Source organism: Podarcis gaigeae, assembly GCF_964106915.1.
Source record: "Podarcis gaigeae genome assembly, chromosome: 10".
In the NCBI taxonomy this organism is placed as follows: Eukaryota; Metazoa; Chordata; class Lepidosauria; order Squamata; family Lacertidae; genus Podarcis; species Podarcis gaigeae.
In genome coordinates, this window is record NC_139686.1 from 35,493,736 (window position 1) to 35,506,312 (window position 12,577).

General features: G+C 44.7%; 1 protein-coding gene across 1 annotated transcript in view; it reads right to left on the reverse strand.

Annotated features, from left to right (window-relative positions):
- Positions 1-11,690, reverse strand: part of ELK3 (ETS transcription factor ELK3) — a 44,833-nt gene extending 33,143 nt beyond the window's left edge. The window contains exon 1 of the mRNA XM_083698724.1: positions 11,213-11,690. The gene's annotated coding sequence lies outside the window, so the exon portion shown is untranslated. The remainder of the gene's footprint in view (positions 1-11,212) is intronic.
- Positions 11,691-12,577: the final 887 nt, after the last annotated feature.

The following is a 12,577-nucleotide window of genomic DNA, read 5'->3' on the forward strand; positions in this document are numbered from 1 at the left end:
CCCAACACAAATTACCGTAACCCAAAGGACACCACAATTAAGTATAGGAAATGTAAATAGAAGAATTATGGAGGCCCTTACCAGTCCATTTTTCAGGACATCTCGGGGTTTTTAACTATTCTGCTCTGCGCTGATATTCCACCAAGATTTCCCTTCTTCAAATGCATTATCTGCAATGCAAGCAAACTTAATTTGCTTTAACTTTTAAAATAGTTAAACTGTAATGGCCTTACTCCAAGCAGCCATAGATTATTTTATTTTTTTAATCAGGATCTAAAATATTATCCAATAGCAAACCCTGGCTCCTTATACCATGCAAGGGCAACAAACGGTTCCTTGTTTGGAACCATTAAGAACATAATAATTGCTCTACTAAATATCAGGCCACAGATTCATATAGTCCAGCTTACAGAAAATTTATAAGCAGGACATAGTGCAGATAGATATTGCTCTTTGTCAACAGCAGCTGATACCCAGAGGGATCATATTCCATTTACAGGTCCTCACGAGAGCCCCCCCCCAGAGGGAGGTTCAGAGGTTTCTCTTGAATATAGGCCCCTCTATCGGTTAATCCCCCATCATTTTTAACAGTGTTGATCTGCGATTGGAGTTCCCTGAGTCCCTTTAAAGTTCTGGATGGAAATAAAAGCTATGATTTTTTTTTAATAATCTCAGCTAACAGGGGAGGGAGGAATGTATTAGCATATCACATTCCAAAAGACAGTCTCACACAAAAGCTATTGGGGCACACTGGACCCCAAAATGTTAACAGAAGCAAAAAATGCTTAGATGAAAAACTGAGCTCAGAATAAATATCTGAAGTATTCCAGTAGTCTGAGTCTTTGTTTTTAAAAGAAAATTACAAATAAGAAATGGATATTAAGGCTATGTACTGCTGTTCTTTGGTATATGGGTGTATCCGCTTGTGAGTACACTGGTTAATTCGTTCTGGAGGTCCGTTCTCAACCTGAAACTGTTCTTAACCTGAGGTACCGCTTTAGCTAATGGGGCCTCCCACTGCCGCCGCAAGATTTCTGTTTTCATCCTGAAGCAAAGTTCTGGGATAGTGGAGTCTGTAACCTGAAGCGTCTGTAACCCGAGGTACCACTGTATATGTATTTATATATTACACTGGTACCTCGGGTTAAGTACTTAATTCATTCCAGAGGTCCGTTCTTAACCTGAAACTGTTCTTAACCTGAAGCACCACTTTAGCTAATGGGGCCTCCTGCTGCTGCCGCGCCGCTGCTGCACGATTTCTATTCTCATCCTGAAGCAAAGTTCTTAACCTGAGGTACTATTTCTGGGTTAGCGGAGTCTGTAACCTGAAGTGTATGTAACCCGAGGTACCACTGTATAGTGGAACAGTACAGCTGCCTGTGTTCTTAAGACTCTCCTTGGGGATGTGGCTAAGGAGGTGGTGCTGAAAAGGACATAGGAGCGTTGGTCCCTACTTAGCTCAGTGTCATCCACCCAGATTGGCAGGAGCTGTCTGGTGCCCCAGGCACTGGTCTCCGCCAGCCCAAACTACAGATGCCAGAGATTGAACCTGGGACATTTTGCATGCAAAACATGTCCTCAACTATTGAGCCATGATGAGCTCCTTTGCTTCAAGTTTTACAACTACAGCATTGCTCCTGCACCAAGATGAAGCCAATTAATTAATTTATAATTAATTCCCTACAGCAAAATTTAATTCTGGGGTCCAAAGGACCCCTTCATCCCTCTTGTGATGATGTTTTTGGTACAAAGATAAATGTAAAGGTTAAAAAAATGTACAAAATCAGAGGGGGCTCTATTCTGGTGTCTTTGAAGTGGTGCAAGTTCATAAAAACTGAATTTACAATACAGGGAAACTGCTAAGGGCAGAAATTCAACATTGTGTTCTTCCTGTTGTTCCATCTGCACAAGCATTCCAGTTTGACAATCATAACAATACCCACTCCCAATTTAAAAAATTGGGCTCACAAAACTTTTTAGGAGTGACGTGGTGGCTTAGGCTCCTGCAGGTACTGTGCTGCCTGAAACGGCGGTGTGGGACTTGTGTCTGCCTACTGCCTCTCCCTCAGCTGCCCTACAACTGAAGGGAAGGTGGCAGAGAGGCTCCAAGCGTTGGAGAGGCTCGCCCTGCCCCCAACGGCAGGACACGCCCCCGCACCAGGCACCCGAGCGGCTAGCTACACCACTGCTCCCCCTTGCGCTGTTTTTAGGATTCTTCCAACCCCACCCCCAAGCCAATATGGGGGGGATACAGGGGGCAATAGGGAGGCAAGCAAAAGTCCTTGCATAAGTGAATGCTGCCCTAAGATCATCCATACCACACACTATTTCGACACATTGCTGGGGATAGAAAGGATCCCAGTTAGCTTAGACATTTGGTAGTTTTGCTTTCTTATTTGTTTTGATAGAGGTGAATTGGAACCACAATAGTTTAGTAAGTTAAACTGTTTTTTTTTAAAGAATTGCAAAGAAGGGAATGAAACACTACAGGACAACTGACTGCACAATTGTTGAGGAAATCATGGAGCATGAAGTGTATCAGGTTTGCTAAAAACAAGGTTACATCTATTTCAATTAGAAGCTGGGGTCCACATCAACTTCACTCCCCTGCAAAAAAGAAGACTTTCAGGCATGTCTCTGATGCCCTGGAAGGAGCTGTGATGTGATCAGAAAAGAAAATAACATTGAGCTCACACTAGGAGGTTTGTTTTTTGTTTTGTTTTGCTCCCAGAAGCCTAAAGTTATACAGTGGTACCTTGGGTTAAGTACTTAATTCATTCCAGAGGTCTATTCTTAACCTGAAGCACCACTTTAGCTAATGGGGCCTCCCGCTGCCGCCGCACTGCCAGGGCACGATTTCTGTTCTCATCCTGAAGCAAAGTTCTTAACACGAGGTAATATTTCTGGGTTAGCAGAGTCTGTAACCTGAAGCGTATGTAACCTGAAGCGTATGTAACCTGAAGCGTATGTAACCCGAGGTACCACTGTAGTATATACGTAAGTGCCTTGTGTCTCATCACTTATGTTTCAAGGATAAATTATTTTCCATCCCTTATTTCTAAGATAGTTATCTAGCACACCGTGGCACACATGGATTGAAGAACACTGATTATTTTAACATACTTTTCTCTTTAAGAAGCTGGGGTTTTTTCTACACGTACCATGCTTTACATACAAGTGTGCAGCCGGTTTCTTCGCATTTTGGCAATCTATCAGAATAAATTGTGCACTTCCTGATCCCGTGTACATTAGGCCTTCAAGATGCATAATTAGGAGCAGATAGTCTACTTAGTAGCAAAGGACTCCACCTGTTTCGGGTAGTCCAGACATAACACCACACCACGGTTGGTGTTACGAGAATCAGCTTTTAAGCAGCTTCAGGCACACCTGCTTCCTCCTACCATCATGTGAAGCAATGACCTCTTTTTTTCCCTTGCTTCAGGCAAAGAATACTCTGCCATCTCATTCAAACCAGCAAGATATAGTTGTGCTTGCCCTATAAATCAGAACCAGAAACTAGGATCCAGCTCTGCTTTTCAATCCTGTTTTGCAGGGCAATCATATAAAATAGTTTTTCCAGTTGAGACAGAATGATAAACTCTGGTTTGCCACAAAACCAGGAAAGAGACTGCTTCATGCTAAGAAGAAAGGAGAGGAGGCAGCAGTGGTACAAAAGTGCAAGGTTCCTCAAAAGATCATTCTCGTAGTCTTCTTACATTTGTACCAGATCTCTCTAGCCCTACGTGGACACTGAGTCTCCTCAGGTGTAAGCAAACATGTAAGGATAAGTGAGGGCATGCTGCCAAACCCTACCACCACCTTCCCAAACATCAGCTATACAGTGGTAACTCTGGTTACGAACTTAATTCATTCCAGAGGTCCATTCTTAACCTGAAACCGTTCTTAACCTGAGGTACCACTTTAGCTAATAGGGCCTCCTGCTGCTGCTGCGCAATTTCTGTTCTCATCCTGAGGTAAAGTTCTTAACCCAAGGTACTACTTCCGGGTTAGCGGAGTCTGTAACCCGAAGTGATTGTAACCCGAGGTCTTTGTAACCCGAGGTACCACTGTACATCTACATCTACATCCTTTACACTTACATCATTTACATTCACATGAATCTGAATATCCAAATAAGCAAACCAGGAAATTAATATAAGAATTACCTTGATTCATGCCAATCTCATAATACAAAACTTTTCTAAAGCTATTTCACCTCTGCTTTAGCTACAACTGTCAAAGCCACTTGCCTCCTAGTCTCAAAGTATCACTTCAATCCACACACAGCATCATGTTTTGGGGGGCTTGTTTCTGTATGCATACCTCTTCTGTAGGCATGCCCTCTCCTAAATACCGTATTTTTCGCTCTATAACACGCACCTGACCATAACACGCACATAGTTTTTAGAGGAGGAAAACAAGAAAAAAAAATATTCTAAACGAAACAGTGGAGGTATGATTTTTGTGGTTCATGCTGTGGCCACAGACATGTGATCTGACGGTGAGTTTGGGGTAGCCCAATGCAAAAATCCTGAGGATCCATGTGGATCCATGCTTTGTAACCACGTTTTTGCGGCCCCAGGCAACAGTGGGTGGGTGATTTTTTTTGGTGCAAGCTGCAGCCATGGACATGCTATGTGATCTGATGGTGAATTTGGGGTGACCCAGTGCAAAAATCCTGAGGATCCATGTGGATCCGTGCTTTGTAACCAGGCTCTCTGTCCCTCTCTTCTCCCCATTCAGCGGCTCTTCTCCCGCTTTGCTGTTTCAAAGTGAGCAAAGCGAGCCACGGAGGAGGGAAGGAAGGGGAACCATGGATCCTCTGCTCATGACTGCATCAGATCCCTCCGCCATCCGTAGGCATTCGCTCCATAACACGCACAGACATTTCCCCTTACTTTCTAGGAGGAAAAAAGTGAGTGTTATGGAGCAAAAAATACGGTATTTTGGTCCTAGCCCTGCTGCATCATTCTAAATCTAAATATTTAGCTAGCCCTGCTGCATCATTCTAAATCATGAACAAATTAAAATCAGGTTCTCATTTAAAAACAGAAAAAAGCAATAATATTTGAAGTTAATTCCTTTGTTTATAAGTTGGTAGAAATACCAATAAACAAAAGGTAGTCCATCATATATATGCCTACTTAGTATTACAATGTATTACAGAAAGATCAATGGGACTTACCATAAGAATGCTGCCTGAACCATTTAATTTATGAGATGTTATAGGACTCAGGTTTCCCTGAAATCCATGCATTCTAATCAGGAAATTCTAATCCCAAATTGGGTGAAGTGATTGTGATTGTGCAGTTTATGCTTAAAAAATACTCCTAACACTGCAGGTGACGTAAAAGTCAGAGGTTTCTATGCCCATCTTCACAGCTCTCTATCCTCCATCTATGCCAGCAAGCAAGAAACATTATCAAAGTTCAAGGCCACATTCCAGCCAGCCAAAAATCACACAAGAAGGGTGCAGTCCTTATGCCTCCAAAGGTAATTTTAAAAATGCGCTTGTGCAATGCCAGTCAAAATTTCCAATGCTGCAAGAAGCAGCTGGATTTCTACTAGACTACTATAATGCACTTCACATGGGTCTACCACTGAAGATGTTATGGAAATTACAACTAGTACAAAATAATGCAGCAATCAGGCTAATACCTGCAAGCAGCAGGCCACAATAACATTACCCTCTTTTAAAAACAGCTACGTTGGATGCCAATTATTTTCTGGGCCCGATGCAAGGTATTAAGCCCTGAACACCTTGGGATCCAAATATCTGTAAGAATGGCTTATTCCATATTGACTGGCCCATAACCAACAGATGAAGCCCTTCTTGTGGTCCCCATGCAGGATGAGGTATGTGGTGTGGGAGCCTAGAAAATGGCCTTTTCACAGTGGGGGTTCCTCACCCTACTGAGGTGTATGTTGCCCCATCTCTCTATAGTTTCAGGTGGTTGATTAAGACACATCTTTTTCAGTGTTATTCAGTGGAATCCTTGCACTACCTGAAAGAGTGCTTTGGATACTGGCAGCAATGATTTGTTATTGTGAACGATTTTATCTAGCATTGCCATATTTCTAGAAGTAAAATTCACGACACAAAAGTTGTTGAGATTTTTTAAGGAAGCTCATAGTTGCTGAGCTTTTTAAACTCAATCTCAAAATCCTGGACATTTTGCCAGTTTTCCAAAAATTCCCCCTGGGTGCTATTTTTGCCTGTTAAATCCCCGGGAATTCCAGATGTACAGTAATTTACTATTTTATCTATTTGCTTTTGTTGCAAGCTCGCTTGCAGCTTGTGCAAAACCACCTAAATAAATAAATAAATAAATACTGACTGGGAGTTCAACATTGACCTGAGTAATTATTCTACCTTCCCATAATTAACAAAACCAGAAAATATATTCAAGTATGCTTCATTTGCCTATTTCATACAGATTATAAAATTTGTACAGAATTTTTATTTATGTATTTTCGTGTCAGTAGACCTTATTAAAACCCTCCTGGTGCATAATGAAATCATCACTGCCGAAAATCTGAGACTTAAGTGGTTGAAAACATGTACCTCTACTCCCAACTGCAACACAAGCTAAACTATATGTGAAAGGAGTGCAGAAACACTTCTCTGTTTTGTTGTCCTGCTCCCCACATCTGTTGCGTAGCTTGAAAACGGAAGAGGTGGCAGGATACCCTCCCTGCCCGCCTGCCCCACAATTTCTAGTCAGAGGGTTGAAACGCTCCTTGCCTACGTGTTAGTAGTGAGGTCTTTTGTCAAATCCTACTGTGTATGGTACTATGTTATTATACCAGCATTTCTGTTCACAAAAACAAAACAAACCCCCTAATATTTCTTTCTTATCAGAGCTACTGAATGCCTACTAACAAACATGGTGAATGAAGATATATATGGGTGTAGATCAGGCTTCCTCAAACTCGGCCCTCCAGATGTTTTAAGACTACAATTCCCATCATCCCTGACCACTGGTCTTGCTAGCTAGGGATCATGGGAGTTGTAGGCCAAAAACATCTGGAAGGCCAAGTTTGCAGAAGCCTGGTATAGATATACCATATTTTATTTTGACTGAGTTCTAATCAGCTTAGGTGTATACAGACAACCACACACCAACCTGCAACAAACAAGCACAGCAAAAAGGAGGGGGTCTTATGCTTGAGCAGCATGTTTTTCTTTTTCTTTTTCCTATTACCCAAGTTTATGTTTTTACATGAGAACAGGAGGAGGAAAGGGGCTCCAGATTCCAGAAGCCACACTTCTACCTAAGCCTCTTACCAACCTGGTGCCTGCCTTTCAGCAAGAGCCTGGCATCTCTGATGGAGGGAAGTTCCCACTTGCAGGCTGTTCAGCTCCACCTGCTCAAGAAACAGAGCGCTCAGGCGGAGTTAGGCTGCACGCATGTGCGTGCACACGATATCTCCAAGGACGATTTTTGCCTGCCACTGAGGAGGCAGGCAGGGGAGACCGAGAGCTAAGGCAGAAAGCCATCCTGCAGTGCCCATAGTTTATCAAAGAGCGAATTTTGCATCAGTCTGCTGCTGCCGCTACAGGAGGCACGGAAGAGCAGCTGAGGCAGAGTTAGCAATGGCAACGGCTGCACAGGACAGGAAGAAGCATTGGCTTCCCAATTTTCACAATACAGTGGTACCTCGGTTTACATATTTAATCCATTCCGGATGTCTGTTCTTAAACCGAAACCATTCTTAAACTGAGGCATGCTTTCCCTAATAAGGCCCCCCACCGGCAGTGCCCTTCCACTGTTCAGCTTCCGTTCTTAGACCGAGGTAAAGTTCACAAACTGGGACACTACTTCCGGTTTTGCGGAGTTCGTAAACCGAATGGTTCGTAAACAGGGCTGTTCTTAAACCAAGGTACCATTGTATCATGCTTTTTGACTGTCACACACAAAGACACATGCGATTCACAATATATTGCCAGGTAATTTAATTTTTTAAATTGTTATCATGATTTGCTCTTGATATTGATATAAGACAATATATTGATATATTGTCCGGCCCTAAAAGTGGAATGATATATGGATGGTTCACTATAAATCCACCACTATTATTGCATCATGACATGTTGCAGAATACACCTGCAAAAACCACCTGTCTGGAGTTGTGCTTCTTTGGGAATAATGTTCTAGAGCCAAAGTGGTACCCTCCAAATGTTGTTGGGACTACATCTTCCATCATCACTGAACACTGGCCAAGTCAACCATGGCTCATGAGAGTTGGAATGCAACCAACAACATCTGGAGGATGCCAAGTTGGTTGTCCCTATTCTGAAGTTTATGTACCACTATTCAAAAGGCTGTACTCCATCCCACCGCTCATCAAATGTCTATGATCATAAGGGTCTGAGCATAACTTCTCCAGAAAACAGCAGACACTGATGAAGTATTCACTGTATGCACCATTTTAAAGGTCAAACCCAGCATTTTGCATAGGTGCTCGCAGCCCAAGATTGAGCCAAGTGCCAAAATGCCTGTTGAATATGACCATACCTACCTGTTCCTGGAAGGAGTCGAGCTATCAACACCTAGGCCTTCTAAACATTATTTGAAAGGATCCATATTCAGCAATACTACAACAGTCAGTCCTTGAAGTTACAAAAGCCTGGATGGTAATTCTCAGGCCACTACTCAAAGGTAAATAGTGAAGTCAACACAGAAAATGTAATTGACTTCACCCCCAAAGGTGCACCCCTCCATTATCGCCTGAGGCAGACGGATGCCCACAGCAATTGATAGAAAGCACTCTTAGCCACTGCAGCCACCTGGAATTCTACAATTTATTGAATTTCTAAACCATCGCATATCAGGTTTTGCAGGAACATGGGAAAACCAACATAAAAGTGCAATAGACCAATACCTATTACATTTTTTTCAAACACATGATCCTGATATTCTCCCTTTGTATCCAAAGGGTGCCAATCCTGGATAAAATGTTTTTGGATATTAATGCAATTATGGCTAGGAAAATCCCCAGATGCCTGGTAACCTCATCAGTTAGAAATTTGATAGTGGTACACAGGAATGTGACAGACGCATGCAGCCCTAGACAGGACAGCCTCCAATCATTTGCATTCGGGGTACAAAAGTTATTTCAATACAAAAATAAGTTAAAATGCAAATGTCATATAATATTTTAAAATAATCACAAAATTGCACACATTAGTTGCAAGAGAATTTGGCCAAATGCAGTTAGCATATATTTGCTTTTAGATAAACATTTTATCATCCTCTATTTACTAAAAGAGATGGAAGGAAGGAGGCGGGAACTAATAAGATACGGTAGATCCCATTTTCAAATATGACACATCAAAGCCCTAAAACCAATAAAAAAGTATAAAAAGGCAAAATAAAGGGTAAAGCCCTTATTTTAGGAACATTAAAATGAAACCATTGTGTCCTTTGTCATTTAAAAAGCCATTCAAGATCACATGATAAAAAAGATGCTGCATTAAATTAAGTAGGTCCCACCCCCCACCCTGACTAAATAAAGATGTAACTTGTCTCGCTTTCAACAGTAGTGGGCAGAAAAGCTGAGAGGGCTTCACAAAACCCTCCTGTGTTAGGGAACGGAAACTCCTAATGAGATTAGTTGGTGTGTGCAGACATTACTTAGCCATGACTAAATGGGCTCTCTTCCTGCAGCCAGTGGAAAATTCAGGGAACTTTTTCCTCCTGCAGCATCAGAGTCCCTCTAACCTTCAGCACAGCCAGATCCAAAAACAACTCTCCAGTCTCTCCCCCCCCCCTTTTAAACTGATGGTGTAAAATATAAAAATGGAGTGGGGAGGGGGTTTGGTGGAGGCAGAGGGTGAGAGTGAAGGAAACTCTCCAGCTCTCGCTCTCTCTCAAAACTACAAAGGAAACTGTAAAAGAGCAAATACATAAACCTGAGAAGGAGAAAACCACAGAGTTTCTTTGTGAGCTGCAGTGACTCATTTTCAAGATGTTGTCTGCTGCCAGTTTCAAACCGGAAGCGCATGGCAATTAGTCTTGCTGTTTCCAGACAAGCCAGAAACTCTCCCAACACTGCCCCCCTCCTCCTCCAAAGCCCCTTGGCCGTTTCCTCCTCTCCTTGCAGCCCCCAGCAATTTGCGCTGCCCTTAAGCAAACTGCTCTAATTCCTCTGGGCTACAGTCTGGTGTGCGGTTCCCCCCACCCCACCTCGCCGCCCCACTCCTTCCTTCTGCGCGCACACACTCAAATTCATTGTCTTAATAAAACGGCCCATGTGGCAGCAAGAGCAGGGACGCCGCCACCTCGCTCCCAGGTTGTGGAAACACATAAAGGCGCGCATACAAACTCTCTTTCCCTCTCCCCTCACACACCCCTAAAGTGGTTCATGGCGACGCAGCGCCTTCGGAGAGAAGTTAACTCTCGTCTCCTCAAGCCTGTCAGGCGGCGCGCGCCCCTTCCAGCTCACCCGCTTCACAAAGGCACTGGCCCCCACGCCGTCTCCCCAAACATAAGGCGACCCCTCCCCACCGCCACGCGCTTCGAGAGGCGCAGCAGCACCCCCAGACTCCCATTTCTCCAGCCAAGTTGGACGCCCCTCCGCACACCCCTCTTCCCCGCTGGAGAAGAGAGCCCCATCTTTAGCCCCCCACCCCACCCAGCATTTTTTGTCAACGGCAGGTGGAGACTCCTCCACATTGCCATATGCACAAGAAGTAGTTGACACAATGCGCGCCGCCTGCAGAAGCCAGGGACTCCTTTCTGCCCCCCACACCCCGGGAGTTCCCATTGCCCTCCCTCTCTCACGCACAGTCCAAAAGGGCGACGTCTCGCCAGTCTCTCTCTCCACCCCCCCCCCCCCGCTCCGCGCGCCCCAAACACAACCCACTTTGCTCCCTCTCAGACATTTCCCAAACCCCCCTCCCCGACAGATGGCACTTCTGTCCCGCAGCAAAGAGCTGCAACTGGGGCTTCTGGAGCTGCCACTGGAGCTCCCGGCACCCGGGACTCTTCTCCCGCCTCCCCCGGCAGCCCCAACCGGATGCCTTGTGGCGGGGCAGGGATCTCCCGCACTCCCCACCCGTGGCGCGATACTTTTCGCCTTTTATCAGGGAAGATGGGGGGGGGGGGCGCCTGAGCGCCATCTCATGCTGCTCCCACCTGTCTCCCACCCTCGCCCTTTTCTGCCTCCCCACTCCAAACTCTGCCCAACTTTTAAAAAGCTTACATACCCGGAGTTTGGTGGGCTTCTCCGATCTCTCCTCGCAGGTTTAAAGGGAGCTGCGTAAAATCCCCCCGTTTTCCATACTGACAGTCCTCGAAAACGCTCTGTTGCTCTTGTAATGAGATCCTGATCCCCCCTTGTTTCTTTCTCTCTTCCACCCCCCACCCCCCCGGTTGGTGTGTGTGCGAGAGTGAGAGAGAGAGAGAGCAGGAAGTTGGAGCAGTCAGACAGCGAGCCGGCTCACTTCCTTTCCTGCATTATTCCCCAGGCGGTTTGCAGTCTGTGTAAACAGGCTTTTCCTCCCTTCTCCCCTCTCTTTGGCCACTGATGTGCAGCATTGCTGTAATATAAGACACACACATAGTAAAAGGGTAATGGCAACTTCACTCAGACGCACACACAAACCAAGGAACTCCAGCAGCTCCCTCTGACCTCCACCTCTTCCTGTTCTGCACCCCCGGGGAGGAGCTTCAAACAAGACCAACAAACTTGGCTCATCAGCCACAGCTACTAAAAACATAAGGTGGCTTCGCTGAAAAATAATAAACCAGCTTTCCCCCCAAAATGCTGGGATAACAGCAAGCTGGAGTCATTTAACTGTTCTTGCAGACCCGTGCAGAGAGACCCCACATGCACACATCTGCATGTTAAATGCTGTGCTAACACAGTTATACAATAATAGATTTGAGTTCTATTCATAAGCATGCATGTATTAATATATCTACTAATATAGTGTAAGCAACAACAAATATTCTGCATTTTCTGTTGTTGTTGATTAGGGTGTCTGGACTTCAGCTCTGCTAATTACTGTGGCCTTTATAACTTTTCACCAGGCTTTCTACTGATAGAGGTGCTATAAACTGCTAAATTAAGACACAATGGGACAGTTCAAAGGCAGCCTTCCGTCCCTTGAAATGCAAAATCAAACGGTTTCTGAGCCCAGTGACCCAGCAGAGAAGCTCTGCAATCCAGTACACAGGCCACTGAAATCCACAACTCTGATAAAATTTAAGGTGCTACTACCAACACACAGGACTGTAGTCTTAATTCAGTGCTATGACACACAGTAATTTAAGGAACAGCAAAATTAACCACTTAGAAGAAGTGAAGTACTATCAGATTCAGCATTTACAATCCAACAAAGTCAAGAATGCCTCAGAAAGAAGGTAAAGGTAAAGCTAAAGGTACCCCTGCCCGTACGGGCCAGTCTTGACAGACTCTGGGGTTGTGCGCCCATCTCACTCAAGAGGCCAGGGGCCAGCGCTGTCCGGAGACATTTCCGGGTCACGTGGCCAGCGTGACAAAGCTGCATCTGGCGAGCCAGAGCCGCACACGGAAACGCCGTTTACCTTCCCGCTGGTAAGCGGTCCCT